The sequence below is a fragment of the Amblyraja radiata genome, chromosome 23 (assembly GCF_010909765.2).
Source record: "Amblyraja radiata isolate CabotCenter1 chromosome 23, sAmbRad1.1.pri, whole genome shotgun sequence".
Lineage (NCBI taxonomy): Eukaryota > Metazoa > Chordata > Chondrichthyes > Rajiformes > Rajidae > Amblyraja > Amblyraja radiata.
The window spans coordinates 5,673,908-5,695,284 of record NC_045978.1 but is presented as its reverse complement, the minus strand read 5'-3'; the positions used below and the strand labels follow the sequence as shown (position 1 = coordinate 5,695,284).

The 21,377-nt window shown below is 44.6% G+C and overlaps 1 long non-coding RNA gene across 1 annotated transcript; it reads left to right on the top strand.

Moving 5' to 3' along the window:
- Nucleotides 1-424: 424 nt before the first annotated feature.
- Nucleotides 425-7,755, top strand: LOC116986181. The gene is made up of 3 exons (XR_004415432.1): nucleotides 425-861; nucleotides 1,298-1,334; nucleotides 7,746-7,755. It is a non-coding gene; the product is annotated as an uncharacterized LOC116986181 (long non-coding RNA).
- The last annotated feature ends 13,622 nt before the right edge of the window (nucleotides 7,756-21,377 follow it).

The window sequence follows — 21,377 nt, the reverse complement described above, 5'->3', positions numbered from 1 at the left end:
TGCATCCGTAGAAGTTTGTAGAGTATTCGATGAATTCCAAGATGGTAGCAGTGCAGACACTGCCTTTGAATACATCGATGTACTGGACCCAGGAACGGTCATCTGTGATGTTAATACCCATACACTTGAGGTTGCAAACTACTGCTGACCCACAAATGAGAATGGGCAGGTAAGACACAAAAAGCTGGAGTGACTCAGCAGGACAGGCAGCATCCAGAGAGAAGGAATGGGTGTCGTTTCGGGTCGAGGCCCTTCAACCTGAAAATGGGCAGGTGGTCTTCCGGCTTCCATTTCCCCATCCCTGTATTCCAGGCATTTTAAAAATTGATGACAACTCTAATATAACTGACTAGGTTAGGTGAAGACTGATTGTCGTGTAAGGAGGGTTCACACCACTGGAGGAAAGGGTTAGAGGGGAGTGAAAAGCTACTGGGGATAATTGTCGATTGGGTAAAGTTCGTGTATGTAGACAAAAGTGAAAAATACATGTTTTGACACAACTTCAGCTTGTTTTATTTCGTCCCTGTGATAAATTCCAGCCGAAATATAGCCGGCAAGTGTATCGTGGAAGTCACGGTCAGATGAGCAACGATGCATCTGCCTCCTGTGTTCCTCCCTCCTGTTGCAAGGTGCCGTAGAAAGCCCTGAGACAGTTTCATTCTAATACTTCACTTTCTTCCTGCCCCTTCTTCCCAACCTTGCTTTCCCCCTTCAAGCTTTCATGCATATTTGAAGGCAATAGCACTACTTTTTACTTTGTGATGGGCTGAAGTTTCCACACAGTTTTCAGGTTTAAGAATTATTGGCATTCTTTTACTTGTGCCAACAGCACCACCCTGTGGTTATCTGATCGAACACGGTGTGCAGTGGTGCCCTGGTGGTGAATCGTCCTCACTTAATAATGGAACAATCCCTCGCTGTCAAGTCTGGTAGTTGCTCACGATAGCTGCCCCTGGTTAAAATTTCACACGCATACATCATCCTCTCTGAATGAGTGGATGTCATTTATCCTCTATCTCAGGACTGCTAGTAAAAAATAATACCTAGCTGAGGGATTGTATTGTGTATTTGGATCTGCAAGCCTTTAAGAAGGTGCCAGCTGAGGTTAATTTAGGTTACTGGGGTAGATGGGGTGGCCAGAATCAATAGAAGGCCGTGATCACTGAAGGGACAGCAGATGCCGGTTTAAACTGATGATAGACACAAAGCTACAGTGACTCGGTGAGGCAGGCGGCATCTGGAGAGAAGCAAAGGGTGATGTTTCGGGTCGAGACCCTTCGTCAGACGTGATCAGTAGTATCCTGCTGTGTTAGCATGTTGGATGAAAGCATTGAGTTTGCTGATGGATTTATGGGGCTATGAAGAGGATGCAGAAGATTGCAAGGTTTGAAAACAAGAACGAAGATGAAACTATCGGGATCGGGTTGGATTCCATCTGGACTATCGCCCACTTCTGGCCTTCCTACCCGAGGAGAGAGACGCGGTGGGGAGTGCAGAAAAGCACTTTGGGTTAGTCAAGGGAGATAGTCAAGATGGTCATTGAAGGAAGAACACTTATTTTGACATGATAGACATTGAGTTGCTGTAGATGTCTGAGGTAACTCAGCGGGTCAGGCAGCATCTCTGGTGAAAAGGGACCCCTGAAAACATCGCCTATCCTTTTTCTCCACAGATGCTGCCTTACCCGATTTGTTACTCTAGCACTTTGTCTATCTTTGGTATGAACCAGCATCTGCAGTTCCTTTCTACACATTGAGTTAATGTGTCCCATCCTGGGTTCCCCTCCCCCCCCCCCCCCAATAAGTCATTCATGCTGGTTGGATAAGATTTTTTTCCCCTAAATAATGTAAATCTCTGGAGTTCATTGCTCATTAAGACTGGAAGTTCATTGACCAAGTATCCAATAGTAACAGTGTTTAAGAAGGAACTGCAGATGCTGGAAAATCGAAGGTACACAAAAATGCTGGAGAAACTCAGCGGGTGCAGCAGCATCTATGGAGCGAAGGAGATAGGCAACGTTTCGGGCCGAAACGTTGCCTATCTCCTTCGCTCCATAGATGCTGCTGCACCCGTTGAGTTTCTGTGAGATTTTTGTGTACATCCAATAGTACCATTTTGGCTATTATGGGAATCGGGGGACTATGTTGCTGCATAAAAGTAACACAAGGCAAAAGGCCATTCATGAGAGGATAAATGACGTATTGTGTCAATGAATAATTAGATGAGATCATAAAAAAATGACTTGAATGCAAGCATGTGTTTGAAGAAATGGAGAATAGTTTACGGGAAATGTGCGCCCGAATATTATCGAGGTATTAAAGGACAAACATATGGCTGACGTTACGTGCGACATTGTATTTTTATAGATCACTGAAAATACCTCGAAATTGCATTGGTGGGTTGGCACGGAAATTAGTGATGTAATCCTCTCTCACCATACTCAAAAATAACTGAAGAGATCTTTAGCTTCCAGAGAGACTGGAACAGGAATATTTGCTTATTGTTGCAAACCTATAGCTGCAGTGTAGAGTTGAATTAGCAAGCTCCCAGCATTAAGTAGCCACTCATTGTCTAAACCCCCCCCTATTTGCAACAGAAACATCTACATGGATTAAACCAAAAGACATACAAATCTTCATTCTTGGTATTAACAAATAAAAATAAAGACCAACATTTTATTTGGCGATGGAAGTGCATAGATTTTTTTAAACCATTTCATGCACATCTCATTGTGAGTTTAATAATGCATTGAATGCAAAGTAACACTATGACTGGGATGTAGGAAATGTTGAAGTAAGAGTACATATTTGGCAGAAAGTTCTTAGAATACGATTAAAATCGGTCAAATTTCTGCAAATTTGGCTTGTATTTAAAAGTTTAGAATAATGGATAATCTGATGACTAAAATGAAAAGGGATTCAGTATGGTTCTGAAAATTCCTCACTTTTGGAAAATCTAGAATAGCATCTTAAATTCATCAAATGCCATTTTAGATGAAATCGCAATAGCACTTTTGAATAGATGTCTAGAGCTGCTTGACTATCCCAAAAGGCTTTGGACTTTGGTTGTTATATTTTTGCAGTCAAGGTTAATGGATTATTTTTGGACATAGATATAAAGGATGATGTCCAATATTGGTAAATGGGTGACCACCAGGAGGCAGTATAGCAGCTCTAATACAAAGGCATTGAAAGAGAATGAAAAAGCTTTTCCACATTTGCTTCTGGTATTTTTGCTACCTTAACTGTCAATTTATTTTTATTTACCACATCCAAGCTATTCATGGAGATGTCGAAACAAGGAACTGAAGATGCTGGTTTATACCAAAGTGCTGGAGTAACCTAGTGGTTCAGGCACCATCTCTGGGGGAAAAAGGATGGGTGACTTTTCTGAAGACTGAAGAACATCATCCATCATATTTCTCCACAGATGCTGCCTGACCAGTTAAATTACTCCAGCATTTTTGTCTTATCTGTTCAGGGAGATGGTTGAATCTCAAAATCTCTGCTGAATTGGAATAGTTACCGCTGTCCATGTAATTGAATCTGCTCATTCCATGTCTCATTCTCAAGTCATAAGGGTCCTGACGATCATAAGGGAATTGTCCTCTGCCCATTCCCTCCCAAGGATGCTGCCTGACCCACGGAGTTACTTCAGCACTTTGTGTTTTGCTCAAGATACCAGCATCTGCGGTTCCATGTGCCCGCTTTGTGTTCTATCAACCACGTGTACCAGCTCCAATGCAATTAATCCCACATGAAAAACCTAACATTAACAAGTTAATAGGCACGCCACGACAATGTTACTCTCTACAAATGGGAAGGTTTGGTCAAAGCTGCTAGGATAAATTCCACATTCCCATGTTTGACAATAGACAATAGGTGCAGGAGTAGGCCATTCGGCCCTTCGAGCCAGCATCGCCATTCAATGTGATCATGGCTGATCATCCCCAATCAGTACCTCGTTCCCCCATATCCCCTGACTCCGCTATCTTTAAGAGCCCTATCTAGCTCTCACTGGAAAGTATTCCAGAGAACCGGCCTCCACTGGTAGAGAATTCCACACTCGCCATTCCCAGTGTGAAAAAGTTTGAGTTTAGTTTAGAGAGACAGCATGAAAACAGGCCAACCGAGTCCACAGCACCATCGATCACCAGTTCACATTACTCTGTCATCCCACGTTTGTGTCCACTCCCTACACACTAGGGGCAAATTAACCTACAAACCCGCACGTCTTTGGGTGTTGCAGGAAAAGGGGAGAACGTGCAAACTCCACACTGGCAGCGCCTGAGGTCGGGATGGAAACTGGCTCTCTGGTGCTGTGAGGCAGCAGCTGTGCCAATGTACTGCTTTTAATGCATTCTTAAAAATATATTTCAACGATAACATCTATTCAGAATTTAAAAAATTTTTAAACTGCTTGAAACTGCATTTAATAGGGTGATTTCACGAAAGGTCACTGGGTCATAGGTCTTCACGCACGGAGCAGCAGCAAAATCCAACTGGGGTACAAACGTCACTTCCAGTACATGTTATTAATGCTAGAAACGCGTACTTTCAAACCTGTTAAAAACCGCGAAAACTGTTAGTTTTTGCCCTGTAAATAACTGTGCCAGTCGGGGTGACGGTGAGACGCAGCTATCCTACTTTAGAGTTCCAAAGATTAAGAAAAATGAAGGTAAAGACAAGAGGGAGCTGAAGGGAAAATAACAGCGTGCAAATATAAAGATAGAAAATATCGGGGATTATCGTGTTTGCTCACTGCATTTCATCAAAACTAAGGCATTATTGATGTTTTGATGAAATGCAGTGAGCAAACGCAATAATGACGTTTGTACCCCAGTAGGATTTTGCGGCTCCGTGCGTGAAGACCTATGACCCAGTGACCTTTCGTGAAATCACCCTATAGTGTGATACTCAGTAGTGTTTATACTTAAAGGTCTATCAGAATAAAAAATCTTAAACACCCTTGCTACTGTGGAGATATCCCTTCCCTTGTTTGAGGGTAGTCTCCCCCCCCCCCCCCCCAATGTCCAGCAGCAGAAGGACCCTAGACTGTGGTCCTGCCCCACGGAGCCTTGGCGTTGGCTGCCCCGAGCTTCAGTGCGTCCCTCAGCACGTACTCCCCCAGTCTGGAGCGGGCCAGTTCTTTTACATTTGGTTATTGGCTTTCCACAGCGATGCTTGAAAGGGCTTTCAAAGGCAGTATACTTGTGTCAAAGGGGATCACTGTAAATTTAAGGTGACATTTATAGTTCTCACAATGAGCGGAATTCCAGTCTTTTTAAATATTTATCAATGGCGGAGGACAATCAAGTGTTGTCTCGTGTGCTTAACTTTCTGATCAGATGAGAAATACTCGGGTCAGTCTGTTTGCCAAGTGCCAGACTTCAGAGCAGAATGACTGAGCACCTTTCTGGGCTGATGGTGTTTCACTGTGTTTAGTTTGAGCCAATTCCTTTCAAGCTGTGGGAAAGATTCTGTTGTTAACTAAAGAGAATTGGGTCTGTTCACCCCGGTTATTGTTGTGTAGCAATTAAGCTCGTTTTTGACATAACTGATCGCTATTTTTCCGCCCACAAAAATAAGTAGTGAGTTGGCAGATAGGTTTGTCCATTGTAAATTGTCCCTTGTGTGCAGGGGATTGGGTGGAACATGGGTGAGGGCCAGGGGCCTATAATGTGGAAACAAGAAAACGGCAGGTGCTGGTTTACAAAAACACTGACACAAAGTGCTGGAGTAACTCAGCGGGTCAGGCAGCATCTCTGGAGAGCATGGATGGAGTCATATTGTCATATGTCCCAGATAGAACAATGAAATTCTTACTTGCAGCAGCACAACAGAATATGTAAACGTATTGCACTGCAAACAATATAATAAATGAGAAAATAAAATGGGTTTGTGTGAGATTTGTGAAAATGTATGTTTGATAGTCTGTGTGGACTGTGGGATGATGTACCTGTTTCTGCGTTTAGTGTAGTTTAGAAATACAGTTTGGATACCGGCCCTACGGTCTACCGAGTCCGCGCTGACCATCAATCTGTTATCCTGGTTTCACATCTCACACACAGGAGCAATTTGCAGAAGCCAATTAACTTCCAAACCTGCACGCCTTTTGAAATGTGGGAATAAGCTGGAGCACCCGGAGAAAACCCGTGCAGTCACGGGGAGAACGTGCAAACTCCGTACAGACAGCATCCGTGGTCAGGATCGAACCCGGGTCTCTGGCGCTGTAAGGCAGCAACTCTTACCCCCGCCACCGTGCCACCCTTCCCCGAGCGTCTACAACATGTCATGGTGCAGAAGACTTTGTGTGCCTGAGATACCTCGAGCTACACCGCTAAACTCTACCGCTGTGCCCGGCAACACCGAAGGAGAATATTGCTGCTGTGGTATTAATGCAAAATTAGTTTATCTCACTGTCGGTGTTTGGAAAAATGTAATAGCAGACCAATTAATCAGAGTGGGGCTGGAACAGGGTGTTCCATCCACTGCTTTGAAACAATGGTCTATTTTCCACCATGGAATAGCTGCTTCCCTTCCGACGGGAAGGGAGGAGTTTTCAAAATAAATTATTTTTCTGCTTAGCAATTTCTGGAATTTGGCAGCAAATTTTATTCACTGTTTTCTCCCAAAAGGCAGAGGAATTAAAAAAAAATACTAACGGGCAGAGCGTTGTGGTGAGAGGGGCACAGTTTAAATGAGATATATATGAGGCAAGTATTTTTGGATGGAGGTGGTGGATACTTGGAACGTATTGCTGGGGATGATGGTGGGGGTAGTTTAGATTTAATAGCCTTTTGGAAGTGGGGGGGGGGGGCGAGAAGGTGGTGGCAGGCAGTGGATAAGACTGTTCAGTACATTTCCGCAGGGCTCTGCTGGGGCCGCTATTCTTCACGTTTGCATCTTAATGATTTGGACGAGGGGATTGAAGGCTTTTGCAGATGATTATATGAAAATGGGTGGTAGCGTAGAAGCAGGTACTCTGCAGAAGGACTTGGACAGGTTGGGAGAGTGGGCAGAGAAGTGGCAGACGGAATATAGTGTAGCAAAGTGTGGAGTCATGCATTTTGGTAGTAGGAATAAGGGCGCAGACTATTTTCTAAATGGAGAGAGAATCCAAACTTCAGAGGTGCAGAGATATTTGGGAGTGCTGATGCAGGATTCCCAAAGAGTTAATTTGCAAGTTGAATCGGTAGTAAGGAAGGCCAACACAAAGGTAGCAAGAGGGCTAGAATCCCAAAACAGGGATGTAATGCTGTATTTGTATTGTGAGTAATTTTGGGCACCATACCTGTCTCGGACCGGAGACCATTGCCGCAGAATTAAAGGATATTCCTTTAGGAAGGAGATGAGGAGGAATTTCTTTAGTCAGGGGGTGGTGAATCTGTGGTATTATTTGCCGCAGAAGGCTGTAGAGGCCAAGTCAGTGGATATTTTTAAGGTCGAGATAGATTCTTGATTAGTATGGGTGTAAGGGGTTATGGGGAGAAGGCAGGAGAATGGAGTTAGGAGGGAGAGATAGATCAGCCGTGATTGAATGGTGGAGTAGACTTGATGGGCCGAATGGTCTAATTCTGCTCCTATCTCATGACTTTATTTGTAACTTTGCCAGTGTCAACTCTTGTGTACTGCCTAGATCGTTTGCAAAATAAAGTGTTTCACTGTACCTCGGTACATGTGACTATAAAGTAGCACTCATTCACATGGATATGCAGGGAATGGAAGGGTATGGATTAAGTGTAGGCAGATTGTCCATACACTGGTTCCATTGTCCATGTAAGATAGACACAAAATGCTGAACTAACTCAGCCCATGTGCTGGCAGAAGATTCTAGAATAAGATTGAAGGTTAGATACCTACAAAAGAACCAAAGCATGAGAATATCTTTAAATATAGAACAAAAAATCACCGTGGGAAGAGGAGGAAGCAGATACACTGGTGACGGAAACTGGATCAAATTGCCCTTAATGTGTAATGAATGGATGTGGAAGTGGAAGTTGGAATAACATACAACTAGTGTGAGTGTGTGATGGATGGTCGGCATGGACCTGGTGGGCTGAAGGGCCTGTTTCCGTGCTGTATCTCTAAATAACTAAACTAAACTTCTATATTCCTTCTCTAACAAACATCACTGAAATATTTGGCTGGTGCTGTTTTAAAGAGATTGTTAGTGCAGATTGGAAAGATGCCACAAATGCTTTCGCAATAATAGCCACTGAACTTTGGAAAGTAATTGATGGTGAATAGTTCTTTGAGGTTTTTTTTTGGTCGCATGAAGTAAATTGTCGTTCTATTACTTTAGCACATGATTGGATACAGACATTACTGCCCTCAACTGTCCTTCATTGTTCCAGTTCCTATACAGCCATCAGTGACATAGTTTCGTTGTCCATGGGGCAACAACACCAGCAAGTCAAGTCAAGAGAGTTTAAAAATACAGAACAGTTCAGTGTGTCCATATAGCATAGTAGGCCCCTCTCGGTCATGACTGACCATAGGTGATCCATCCTGGTCGGATGCAAGCCTGGGCGATCGATGTCATATGGAGGACAGGCTGTTGCCCATGCAGCACGTCCCCCCTCTCCACGTCGCTGATCGATCCAAAGGAACAGCAGGGCCGTTACAGTTTGGCACCAGCGCCGTCACAGGAGCTGCCAGAGCGAGGTTGTAGACAACGACGAACTGTCTTAGTGGCTCCGACTCTGGATTTTCTTGAGGTTTACTCCTGGAGCCTTTTCCATGACTGGATATGGCCACAAGGCAGTGGAGGTTTTCAATCAGAGTTTTTCCTCTCCTAGATGGACTGCCTTCCCAGGATGACGATGCGGGGGGGGGGGGGTTCCCGCAATTTATCTCTGAACTAAACTAAACACTGATGCTGGAAATCCTTACAATAACCCTTTGGTCATAGATTAAAACAGCATGGAAGCAGGCCCTTCAGCCCAACTTGCCAATGCTGACCACGCATGGTGGTCCCACCTGCTCGGGAGCCCCCCGACCAGCGATCATCACCTACACTAGATGCATCTAATAATAATAATAATAATAATAATGGATGGGATTTATATAGCGCCTTTCTAATACTCAAGGCGCTTTACATCGCATTATTCATTCACTCCTCAGTCACACTCGGTGGTGGTAAGCTACTTCTGTAGCCACAGCTGCCCTGGGGCAGACTGACGGAAGCGTGGCTGCCAATCTGCACCTACGGCCCCTCCGACCACCACCAATCATTCACACACATTCACACACAGGCAAAGGTGGGTGAAGTGTCTTGCCCAAGGACACAACGACGGTATGCACTCCAAGCGGGATTCGAACCGGCTACCTTCCGGTTGCCAGCCGAACACTTAGCCCATTGTGCCATCTGTCGTCCCATCTAACACACTAGGGACAATTATACCAGGCAATTAACATACAAACGTGCACGTCTTTGGGATGTGGAGGAAACCAAAGCGCCCGGAGAAAACCCACAAGGTCACGGAGAGAATGTACAGACAGCACCCATAGTCGGGATCGAACCCGGGTCTCTGGAGCTGTAAGGCAACAACTCTGCCTCCGCTCTGCTGCTGCACTGTGGTATGCATGAGTTGGGCTAAAGGTCCTGTTTCCTTGCTGTAAAGCTCTCCAGCTACAAACACACCTTGGCATGGAACACTCAATATGTTTCGACAGATTACTACCATTCCCTGCACAAAAAGGCAAATATGATTTTATGGCTTTCTGTGCAATGCAGGCGTTAGATTTGAAGCTGATTTTGCAACATCCATTAAAGTGCCGTCTCTTTGATGTTAGGAATCATCGACATTCATTAAAACTTACTCCACCCCAAGTCGGCAAAAATGAAACATTGTTAGGCTGGCGCTCCGCACCTCAGCTGCTCTCAGGTCTATATTCATGGCTCAGTCGATAAAACTTCCATAAGTCTATAAAACTTCCCAGAAGAGCTTTGACCATGAAACACATCAACAGACTGGCGACGCGGTAGAGTTGCTGCCTTACAGCGCCAGAGACCTGGGTTCGATCCCGACTTCGGGTGCTGTCTGTACGGAGTTTGTACATTCCCCACGTGACCTGCGCGGGTTTTCGCCGAGATCTTCAGTTTCCTGCCACACTCCAAAGACGTGCAGGTTTGTAGGTCAGTTGGGTTGGTATAGGTGTAAAATTATCCCTAGTGTGTGTAGGATAGTGTTAGTGTGGGGATCTTGGGTCGGCGTGGGCCGAAGGGCCTGTTTCCGCACTTCATCTCTAAAGTAAACTACACACTGATGCTGGATATCCTTACAATAACCTTTTGGTCATAGATTTATACAGCATGGAAACAGGCCCTTCAGCCCAACTTGCCCATGCTGACCATGTATGATGGCCCCACCTACCCACGTTTGGCCCATATCCCTGTGGACGTTGCCTATCCATGTATCTGTGCTACATGTGACAGTCTGGGAATAGACTGTGGACGTTGCCTATCCATGTATCTGTGCTACATGTGACAGTCTGGGAATAGACTGTGGACGTTGCCTATCCATGTATCTGTGCTAGTGTATTTTATTGCCAGGTGTATTCTTTGTTCCTCCAGGGTTGTTGCCTCTGACAGATTATGATTCTGCTGGATTATGATTGTGATACCGTTAAAGTCTAAAGGGCCTGTGAGCTCTATACCAGGGTCGATAATGTAACTTGTGATACAAGGCCATAGGAATGATTATTATTGTAGAACCAAGCTGCTGGTGTCCATTTGGAGGGGGGGTGGGGGTGAGTTTCTATCCGTTATGATGTCTTAAATTGGCGATCTTATCATTTATTTATTTTATTTCCTGATTTGATTCTCAGGGGTCACATTGTGTGGACAATCTCAGGAAACCCAGTGGCCTTGCTCAGCGTCAGCGATGTACACACACTCTCCTGGCTGGAGAAAGCCAAGTGCAAACAAAAAAATATTATTGGGAATTGTGCAAAGGTGTTGAGAAACATAAGATCATAGGAGCCGATTCAGGCCATTCGGCCCATCGAGTCTGCACCGCTGTTCGATCATGGTTTATCGATCATTCTCTCTCTCCCTGTAACCTTTGATGTTCTGACTAATTGAGGGAGTGCAGCTTAGGTTTACAAGGTTAATTCCCAGGATGGCGTGACTGTCATATGCTGAGAGAATGGAGCGGCTGGGATTGTACACTCTGGAGTTTAGAAGGATGAGAGGCAATCTCATTGAAACATATAAGATTGTTAAGGGCTTGGACACGCTAGAGGCAGGAAACATGATCCCGATGTTGGGGGAGTCCAGAACCAGGGGCCACAGTTTAAGAATAAGGAGTAAGTCATTTAGAACGGAGACGAGGAAACACTTTTTCTCACAGAGAGTGGTGAGTCTGTGGAATTCTCTGCCTCAAAGGGCGGTGGAGGCCGGTTCTCTGGATACTTTCGCGAGAGAGCTAGATAGGACTCTTAAAGATAGCGGAGTCAGGGGATATGGGGAGAAGGCAGGAACGGGGTACTGATTGGGGATGATCAGCCATGATCACATTGAATGCCGGTGCTGGCTCAAAGGGCCGAATGGCCTACTCCTATACCTATTGTCTATTGTCTATAATCAAGAGCCTATTGGGCCGGCAGCAGTAGAGTTGCTGCCTCACAGCACCAGACACCCAGGTTCGATCCTGACTACGGGTGCAGTCTGTACGTTCTCCCCGTGACCGTGTGGGTTTTCTCCGGGAGCTCCGGTTTCCTCTCACAATCAAAGGACAGTCAGGTTTGTAGGTTAATTAGCTTCTGTAAATTGGCCCTAGTGTGTAGGAAAGAACTAGTGTGGACTCGGTGGGTCGAGAAGGCTGACCCGGTGGTGATCAAGAAGGCTCACCAGCGTCTCTTCTTCCTGAGGAGACTAAAGAAGGTCCATCTGTCTCCTCAGATTCTGGTGAACTTCTACCGCTGCACCATCGAGAGCATCCTCACTAACTGTATCACAGTATGGTGTGGCAACTGCTCTGTCTCCGACCGGAAACCATTCCAGAGGGTGGTGAAAACTGCCCAACGCAACCTCACTCCCCTCCATTGAGTCTGTCCAGAGCAAGCGTTGTCTGCGAAGGGCGCGCAGCATCGTCAAGGACTGCTCTCACCCCAACCACAGACTGTTTACCCTCCTCCCATCTGGGAGGCGCTACAGGTCTCTCCGTTGCTGGACCAGCAACAGCTTCTTCCCTGCGGTTGTTACCCTACTTAACTCTGCACCTTGGTGATTGCCAGTCACCCCACGCCCCCACGGACACTCCTTCCCTCAGTGACTGATCTCCCCCACCCCCGAAATTTACACTACTGCTACTGTATATACATATATATATTTTACTGTTCCATTATTCTGTGTTCGCACTTCTAGGGAGATGCTAACTGCATCTCGTTGTCTCTGTACTTGTACTCTGCACAATGACAATAAAGTTTGAATCTGAATCAGAATCTGAATCTGAAGGTTTGTAGGTCAATTGGCTTCAGTAAAGATTGTAAATTGTCTCTAGTGTGTAGGATAGTGTTAGTGTTCAGGGTGATCGCTGGGCGGCTCGGACTCGGTGGGCCGAAGGGCTTATTTCCCTAATCTAAACTAAAATTGCTCATTATACCAATGAACTTCCCTGCCATGGTAGTGCACATTGAGTTCATATTTGAATGGAATTATTTTACATTTTACAGGGTGTGTTCTGCTGGTCAAATAACAGTTAAATAGTCAATGATTTTGCCCATTCAATTGGATTAAAAAAATCTCCATTCTTGAAATATTTCCACTTAATTTCATACGGCTAAATTCTCGATGAATATTTTCTGCCCTGGATCGTATGTTGTGATGTTAAATTTTGACTTTATTAATTTTCGTAAGCTGCAAATACTGAGAATATTCAAAATAATCACTGGAGCGTTACAGAATAGAAACATTTTACACATTCCTTTCTTTTTGGTCTCGGACAATATTTTTAGATAATTTCCCAGTTCTAACCCCATTTCTTTGTGTTCGCTTTGCTCTTTAATACTCTGCTTTTCAGCTAAGCAATCTTTTATTAAATCTGCTTCAATAATGGTTGGAGTCTGTAAATGTCACAAGGAAACATATTGGGTCGCAATTCCTTGCCATCTCCACATCATCGAAATATAAATAGACTTTATCTGATCTAACATTCTGAGGCGGTCTCCAAATGAAGGCTGTTTGTGGATTTTAAGAGGGCTAATTTAAGATGTATCATAGTGGCTGAAATGATATTTGGCCATGTAAAACCATTCTAGTTGATGAGTTCAGTAAGGGACGCATTTGATCCGAATAAAGGGCTTGCTCATATTTGATATCACACTTTTGACTTTAGACATTAGAGATACAGCACGGAAACAGGCCCTTCGGCCCAGCAAGTCCGCGGTGACCAGTGATCACCCTGTACACAAACACTATCCTACACACTAGGGACAATTGACTATTTTACAGTAAAGATGCTAAATAACTATATTCCATCTGTGTATATTCATGTAGATAAGAGGCAACACAAAATGGCATTATTAAATTATTTGGTAAAATCAACTTGGATAGATTGGATCTTGGATATTATCCATCCAAAGGTAATCAAAAAGATGGATCTAATGCTCTAGTGAGTCTGAATACTTGTGTGTTTAACAGTTACATAAAGTCTGGGTAGCACCTTTGATTTGGAAGCTCCCTCGAGTGCCTACTGGGTTTCAAGAAAAAGAAGAAATGAAAGGCGGGGAACCATAGTCTCATTGACTGGAAAGGATCCTGAGAGAGAGGTCGGGTTGGAGGTCGGGCCGGCAGTCAAGGATGGCAGCGCCGGTCATGAACAGGCCGCGGGATGCTGGAGGACGGACGAGTCGCTGAGAACAAAGGAGGACCCGTCGTGGGGGGAACCACCATGAGGGGGAGCAGTGGATACAATAAAACATAGAAACATAGAAAATAGGTGCAGGAGTAGGCCATTCGGCCCTTCGAGCCTGCACCGCCATTCAATATGAGCATGGCTGATCATCCAACTCAGTATCCCATCCCTGCCTTCTCTCTATACCGCCTGAATCCCTTTAGCCACAAGGGCCACATCTAACTCCCTCTTAAATATAGCCAATGAACTGGCCTGAACTACCTTCTGTGGCAGAGAATTCCACAGTATCATTCAGTCATTCATTCAATTCAAGTCCATAATGACCATTGGGAGAGGGGAATGCAGACCATGTTACTGTAAAAGCGGGTCAGCGGATGTTATGTTATTGTCGGTGGAATAATGTGTGCAGTTTTGGTCGCCCCAGCTTGTGGGCGAGATGTCATTAAGCTGGAAAGAGCGCAGAGAAGATTCGCGAAGATGTTGCCAGGACTCTAAGGCATAAGCTGTAGAGAGAGGTTGGGCAGGCTCGGACTTAATTCCTTGGACCTCAAGAGGCTGAGGGGTGATCTTACAGAGGTGTATAAAAGCACAAAGGGAATAGACAGGGTGAATGGACAGAATATTTAACTCCATGTAGGGGAACCAAAAACCCGAGGACATACAATAGGTGAGGGGGGGGGGGGGGGGAGATGAGAGGCAACTTTTCACATACTGAGGGTGATGACAAAAGACAATAGGTGCAGGAGTAGGACATTCGGCCCTTGGAGCCAGCACCGCCATATATGGTATGAACTGGCAGAGGAAGTAATAATAATAATAATACATTTTATTTATGGGCGCCTTTCAAGAGTCTCAAGGACACCGTAGAAAGGTTTCCCTCTAAACCTATCCTATCCATGTACCTGTCTAAATGTTTCTTAAACGGTACAATAGTCCCAGCCTCAACTACCTCCTCCGGCATCTCGTTCCATGTTACCCACCACCCTTTGTGTGAAAATGTTACCCCTCAGGTTCCCATTAAATCTTCCCCACCCCCTTCACCTTAAACCTATGTCCTCACAGGATCTTGATTCTCTTGCCCAGAGTAGGGGAATCTTTTCCTAGATTGGAATACGAGTCCATTCCTGGATTAATTGGAATCGAAGCACAAAGTTTGCTTTTAAAGGAGTGGTATTCAATGTAACCTTTGAACTGGCAAACTGATAAACAAGGCCATTGAACTTGCTCTGTCTCCTGTGGAGTCTATACTGCTTGATGTATGTGTTTGTGCTTCTGATAAGAGTTGATCTTTAAACCCAAATTTCCGCTATCCTCAATTCTATCGGCAACACTCCCACATATTATCCTTGGAGGAACATTTAGATTTGCTTTGCCCTTGAATTGTCTTATTTCTCCGTAATTATATATTTAGGACGATGATTGATGCTTTTGCTTGAAAATGCGCGTGCTGACAGAAATAGTATTTTACGCCATTTGCCAACTATGTTTAATGGTTTAATAATTCCGCAAGGTAATGTGTACATAAAACTGATGTCATGGATGATTAACAATGTCAATACCTTGCGGGTACTAATGGAAGAAATTACGCATCTCCAAGTTATTGAACAATTTTCAATTCCCAAATCTAATTACCGAGAGTAAAACGATTGTGGAACTGAGCTAACATTATTTATGTAGTATTGTCTTTCAGGTGTGTATATCCAAGAATTTCAATGTAATAAATTTGTCAAATTAATCGCTACATGTGCGGGTAGATTCGACTGTGTGTTGGTTATGACTGTAATGAATTAAAATAATGTTACCAATTACCCAGGCTGTTCAGTCATATATTGATGGAATGTTTATTAACAGTCCAATTTTTTTTAAGGTTAAGAATATTCTGGTGAATCCTTCCGGAAGTTTTATTGAACTAACATCACATTGATCCTACAGAGGTGTACGAAATCATGAGAGGAATAGATTGGGTAGACATGCAATGTCTCTTGCCCAGAGTTGGGGGAATGGAGGACCAGAGGACATAGGTTTAAGATTAAGGGGAAAAGATTTAAAAGGAATCCGTGGGGTAAGTTTTTCGCGCAAAGGGTGGTGGGTGTATGGAACGAGCTTCCAGTGGAGGTGGTTGAGGCAGGGACTATTGCAATGCTTAAGAAACAATTAGACAGGTACATGGATATGGATCAAATGTGGGACTAATGTAGCTGGGTCATGTTGGCCGGTGTGGGCAAGTTGGGCTGAAGGGCCTGTTTCCACGCTGTATCACCCTATGGAAGTACTGTTGAGAATTTTTACCAATGCAGAATATTCATTGTTTGTCTTTCTCTGTAAGATAGTGAAGGCAGATATGTTGGCGTATATTGTAGCACAGACACATTGACACATCCACCCTAGTGTGTGAGTGGTTGGGTAAACAGGTAATATAGTTCGGGGTGGCACGCCCGTGGAGTTGCTGCCTTACAGCACCAGGGACCCGGGCCCCATCCCACACTCCAAAGATGTGCAGGTTTGTAGGTTAATTGGCTTCGGTAAATTGTAAATTGTCCCTCATGTAGAGCTAGTGTACAGGTTGATCACAGGTCAGAGCAACATCGGCGGGCCGAAGGGCCTGTCTCCAAAGTCTAAAGTAAAATCTAACAGTGATTTGGCTATAATTTCCCTCATATTAGTATGGAGGAAAGAATGTCAAAGAGAATGTTTCCTTTAACAGTTGAAAATCGTTGAATTATCTGAATGGGGGCTGTGTATGCAAGAGCTGAACCTGACAGTTTTGTTACGACCCTTGTTACTATTTAGTTGTTGCCTGATACTAAAGCCTATGTCTACATTCAACATAAAAGCAACGGTACCCTTGTAAGTTCTGAACTTTTGAATTGTTTTTGAGTCCAGGAACAGCCCTGTGCTGCACGCCAAGAGCAAATGAAACAAGTGTAAGGGCAGTCATCAATATATTATTTGATAGGTCAACAAATTACATAATTAAATCAACAAGGTATCGTGCTATTGGCTTTTATTTCCGTTACAGATTCATATTTAAATGAAAGGTTTTTTGACTCAAAATTTACCCTTTACCATTGTGTACTTTGGGATCACAAATGTCTGTTATAATAGATTAAAGTCTAGCGACCTGCGGGGAAACAGCTACATACGTCAGGGTTGGGCTGGGTTGGGTTCCAGCATCTACAGTTCCTTATGCCTGTAGTTTAATTTTTAATTGATGTGCATACTGGCACGTTATTGTCTACAAAAATAAATTGATGCTTAGGGTATTGGTTTAACTTAGCTTCAGGACAGAGAGCGATATTGAGCAGAGGAGTAGATGGAGATTGCGTCTTTGTTTCAACATAGGTTTTGGTTTAGTGCTGCGTCAGGTGGTGGGAACTCCCCTGTGGAATGGCCAAGGGACAAAAAAAGTTCAATCTCTCCCTTTCCTTGTTCTCCCGCGGGTCGGGGGCCTCGAGCCTTCCGTTGCCGGGGTGATCTTGGCTCCCGCAGCTGGTGGTCGGGCCTTCCACGTCGGGGCGATCAAGCTCCTGCATTGGGGGGGATTCTCAACTCCCCTGCGCCGGGCGATCTACCCTGGGTCGGGGCTGGTCGAAACCTTCTGCGTCGATTCGAGCTTCCCGACATCGGTCTCTACCCGAGATTGGGAGCTCCTCGATGGTGAAGTCTGCAGGCTGAGGTTGAAGCATCGATCCCAGGCAAGGGATCGCAGGCTCCAATGGTAAGTCCACGTCCCCGCGGTGGGGCTCAGTGTCAGTCCCGAGCAAGGCCGTCAGCTCCACGATGTTAGGCCGCAGAGCAACCGGATATACGATCCGGAAAACAATCGCATCTCCAGCAAGGTAAGAGGCTGAAAAAAAGTTTCCCCCGACCTCGCCCACCCCCCACATCAATCAATCATTAAAGTATCTGTCAACTCTGCCCCTCTTTCACACAGTTAGTTGAATTTGTATGAATTTCCAGCATGTGTTTCCCATTCAGATTATTAGTCAATCTTTGTCCCCCCTCTAACTCTCTTTTCCAGCTTTCTCCCCACTCTGCTACAAGAAGGGCCCTGACCCAAAACATCGCCAGTCCATTCTCTCCACAGATGCTGCCTGACTCGCTGAGTAACTTCAGCACTTTGTGTTTTACTCCAGATTCCAGCATCTGCAGTTCTTTGCATCACCTTATCTCATGGATACAGGTCACGGAAGATTTATGAAAAGAACAAATTAACAAAATGTAGGCACACAGAGTGCTGGAGTAACTCAGCGGGTCAGGCAGCACCTCTGGAGAACAAGGATAGATGACGTTTCACAGAGTGCTGGAGTAACTCAGCGGGCAGGCAGCATCTGTGGAGAAGAGGAATAGTTGACGTTTCGGGTCGAGATCCTCCTACGGACAGTTCATTTCTAACTTCTACCCGCTTTAGATCTTTCCATTTCTAACTCCAGAGATGCTGCCTGGCCCGCTGAGTACCTCAAGCATGTTGTGTCACTCTTCGGTATAGACCAGCATCTGCAGTTCCTTTCTACACAGATTAACGAAAGCCCAGACCAGTTGCAAATTTAAAAAATTTTCAAAAACAGTAACAATATTTCTCGACTTTCAACTGATTCACTGACTTCATGTTCATTCCAGGAAGTGAGTTGGGGGAGAATTTCCAAGTTTTAAATGTGGTAACAACTAATGAGGAAATGTTGATGGCTATTAAATTTCTTGGAAGGTTCAGACTTTATGAAACAATCACATTTAATACACAGGAAAGGCTGAACAGAAAGCAAGCGTGAATTGAATGGATTTTTGGCGTGACATTTTATTTGTGTACTTTGTGATTTCCTGCAAGTTAATTTAGTTTGAACATGTCCGACTGAAAGTTGGAGTTTCAGCCATCGTGCCAATCTCCTGGGGGCTTGAGGCTGCGTTGGTACATTTCAAATATGTTTCAGGATTGTAATCTATTTTGCGTAAGTAATTTCAATTAGATTCGGGGTTTTGTGTGAGAAAAACCAATGATGAATTACTCTGCAGTGTGTTCTGCAGAGCAAACTCCCCACCATTGACTCCATCTACACCTCTCCATGCCTTGGAAAAGCAGCCAACATAATTTTGGGTAGACAAAAATGCTGGAGAAACTCAGCGGGTGAGGCAGCATCTATGGAGCGAAGGAATAGGTGGCGTTTCGGGCCGAAACCCTTCATCAGACTGATGAATCTGTCATAGAGTCTTACAGCATGGAAACAGGCCCTTCGGCCCAACTTGCCCACATGTCCCGTCCCACCTATACTAATCCCACCTGCCTGTATTTGCCACATATCTCTCTAAACCTGCCCGACCCATACACCTGTCTATATGTTTCGTTAAAAAAAAAAATTTCACCACAGATGCAGCCTGTCCCGCTGAGTTACTCCAGCATTGTGTGTCTATCTTCAGTGTAAACCAGCATATGCAGTTCCCTCCCACAAGTAGAAATAGAATTATATTGAGTAGGGCTGGGTGGTTTTCGGGATAGTTGGAAGTAAAGGTTCAGTTCTCGAGCTATTTTCATTCATGGTCTTGGATCAATACCTAGAAATTAACAGTTGCTATCAAAAACCATCCTTTAGGTGATCTAAGGAGAATGAGAGGGACTGTCATATGAGGAAAGATTGAAAAGACTAGGCTTGTATTCACTGGAGTTTAGAAGGATGAGGGGGGATCTTATAGAACCATACACAATGATAAAAGGACTGGACTAGCTAGATGTAGGAAATATTTCCCCAATGTTTCAGGCCATGTTAAACTTGGCATCGAGTGCTGGATTGTTCTATGTTCTTAATATTCAGGTTTATGAAAAATATGAGTCTTTGTTGACACAAGGATGTTTATTTCCAGATATTAAGCAGTCAATGACAAGGCAGCATAAATATAAGCTTGAATATACTAAAATTAGACCATAGAGCAGCAGCAATAATGTCAATATTGTTATATAAAGAAGGCCACTTATATAACGTTCAAGATTAGATTGGACAGAATGATGAAGCAATATTTGACACGAAGGTCGTAAATATAGAGTCATACAGCGGGGAAACAGGCCCTTCGGCCCAACTTGCCCATACCGACCAACATGTCCCATCTCATCGATCACATGATCACATTGAATGGCGGTGCTGGCTCGAAGGGCCGAATGGCCTACTCCTGCACCTATTGTCTTTTGCCTATTGTCTGTTAAATCAACATTCATACCACTGGGTTGTAAGCTGCCCAATTTATCTTCTTCCTCCCCATTTTAGTTTGTGATCAATTTCAACGTTAGCTTTATTTTACACTTGTTCGAAAAGCGGTTTGTGAGAACTGGCAAAATCGAACACCTATTCACCTATATTGGACTGTGTGGGAGAGGGTAAAGAATTGTCTCGCTTGGAAATATCTTTCCAAGTTAGTTAACACTCGGTAAACGACCAGCGTGGTTTCTTTAGTGAGGTATGTCTCTATGTATGTGCTGTCAGGATTTCGTACAAAGATGTTTGCGTTCGTCGAGTTCTTTATCCTCTCCTACACCATACAATAATTCCTCAGCACTTCACAGTGTTGGGCTCAGTGGCTGTTGGAACACTTGCCTTTCGTATAACTGTTGACAGAGTATTCTGAGCAAACAGGGTTTGGTGGGCTGGTAGACGACTCCTTTAGTTGCAATCAATGGTTGGGGGGGACGGGGGACGGACAGAGAGGAGGGGTGGGAGATCACAGGAATTCTCCACCCCCTCTCTCTGCAGAGCAAATATCAAGGACATGAAGGATACAGACATTTCTCTTAGAACGACTTTATGAAGCCCCTCCCCCCCCCCACCCCTTCCTCGCACCCACCACATGTAAAGTGACCACAGACAAATTCCACGTCCGCTCTTGGACACGACAAACAGGCACTTCTATAACAGGGACCTACTGGTGTCAGTGCCAGCATCTCCTGGTTATAGCCCTGTCCCACGGTGCGAGTTCATTCCAAGAGCTCTCCCTAGTTAAAAAAAACAATCAAACTCGTGGTACCTGCCTCAACCATCTCCTCTGGCAGCTCATTCCATACACCCACCAAAAATGTTATCCCTCAGGTTCCTATTAAATCTTCCCCCCTCATCTTAAACCTATGTCCTCTGGTCCTCGGTTCCCCTACTCTGGGCAAGACAGTGTGGGAGTCTGAGTGTACCCACAAACAGAAACAAACTGTGATGCAAAATTGTTCCAAGTGCATCTAGCCCGGATTAAAACGGGAAATGTGCCAGAAGGAACTGCAAATGCTGGTTTAAACCGAATAACACAAAAAGCTGGAGTAACTCAGCGGGACAGGCAGCATCTCTGGAGAGAATGGAATGGGTGACGTTTCGGGTCGAGACAGTGTCTGAAGAAGGGCCTCGACCCGAAACGTCACCCATTCCATTCTCTCCAGAGATGCTGCCTGTCCCACTGAGTTACTCCAGCTTCTTGTGTCTATCCATTGACATTGTGGCAAAGAATTCCACAGATTCACCACCCTCTGACTAAAGAAATTCCTCTTCATCTC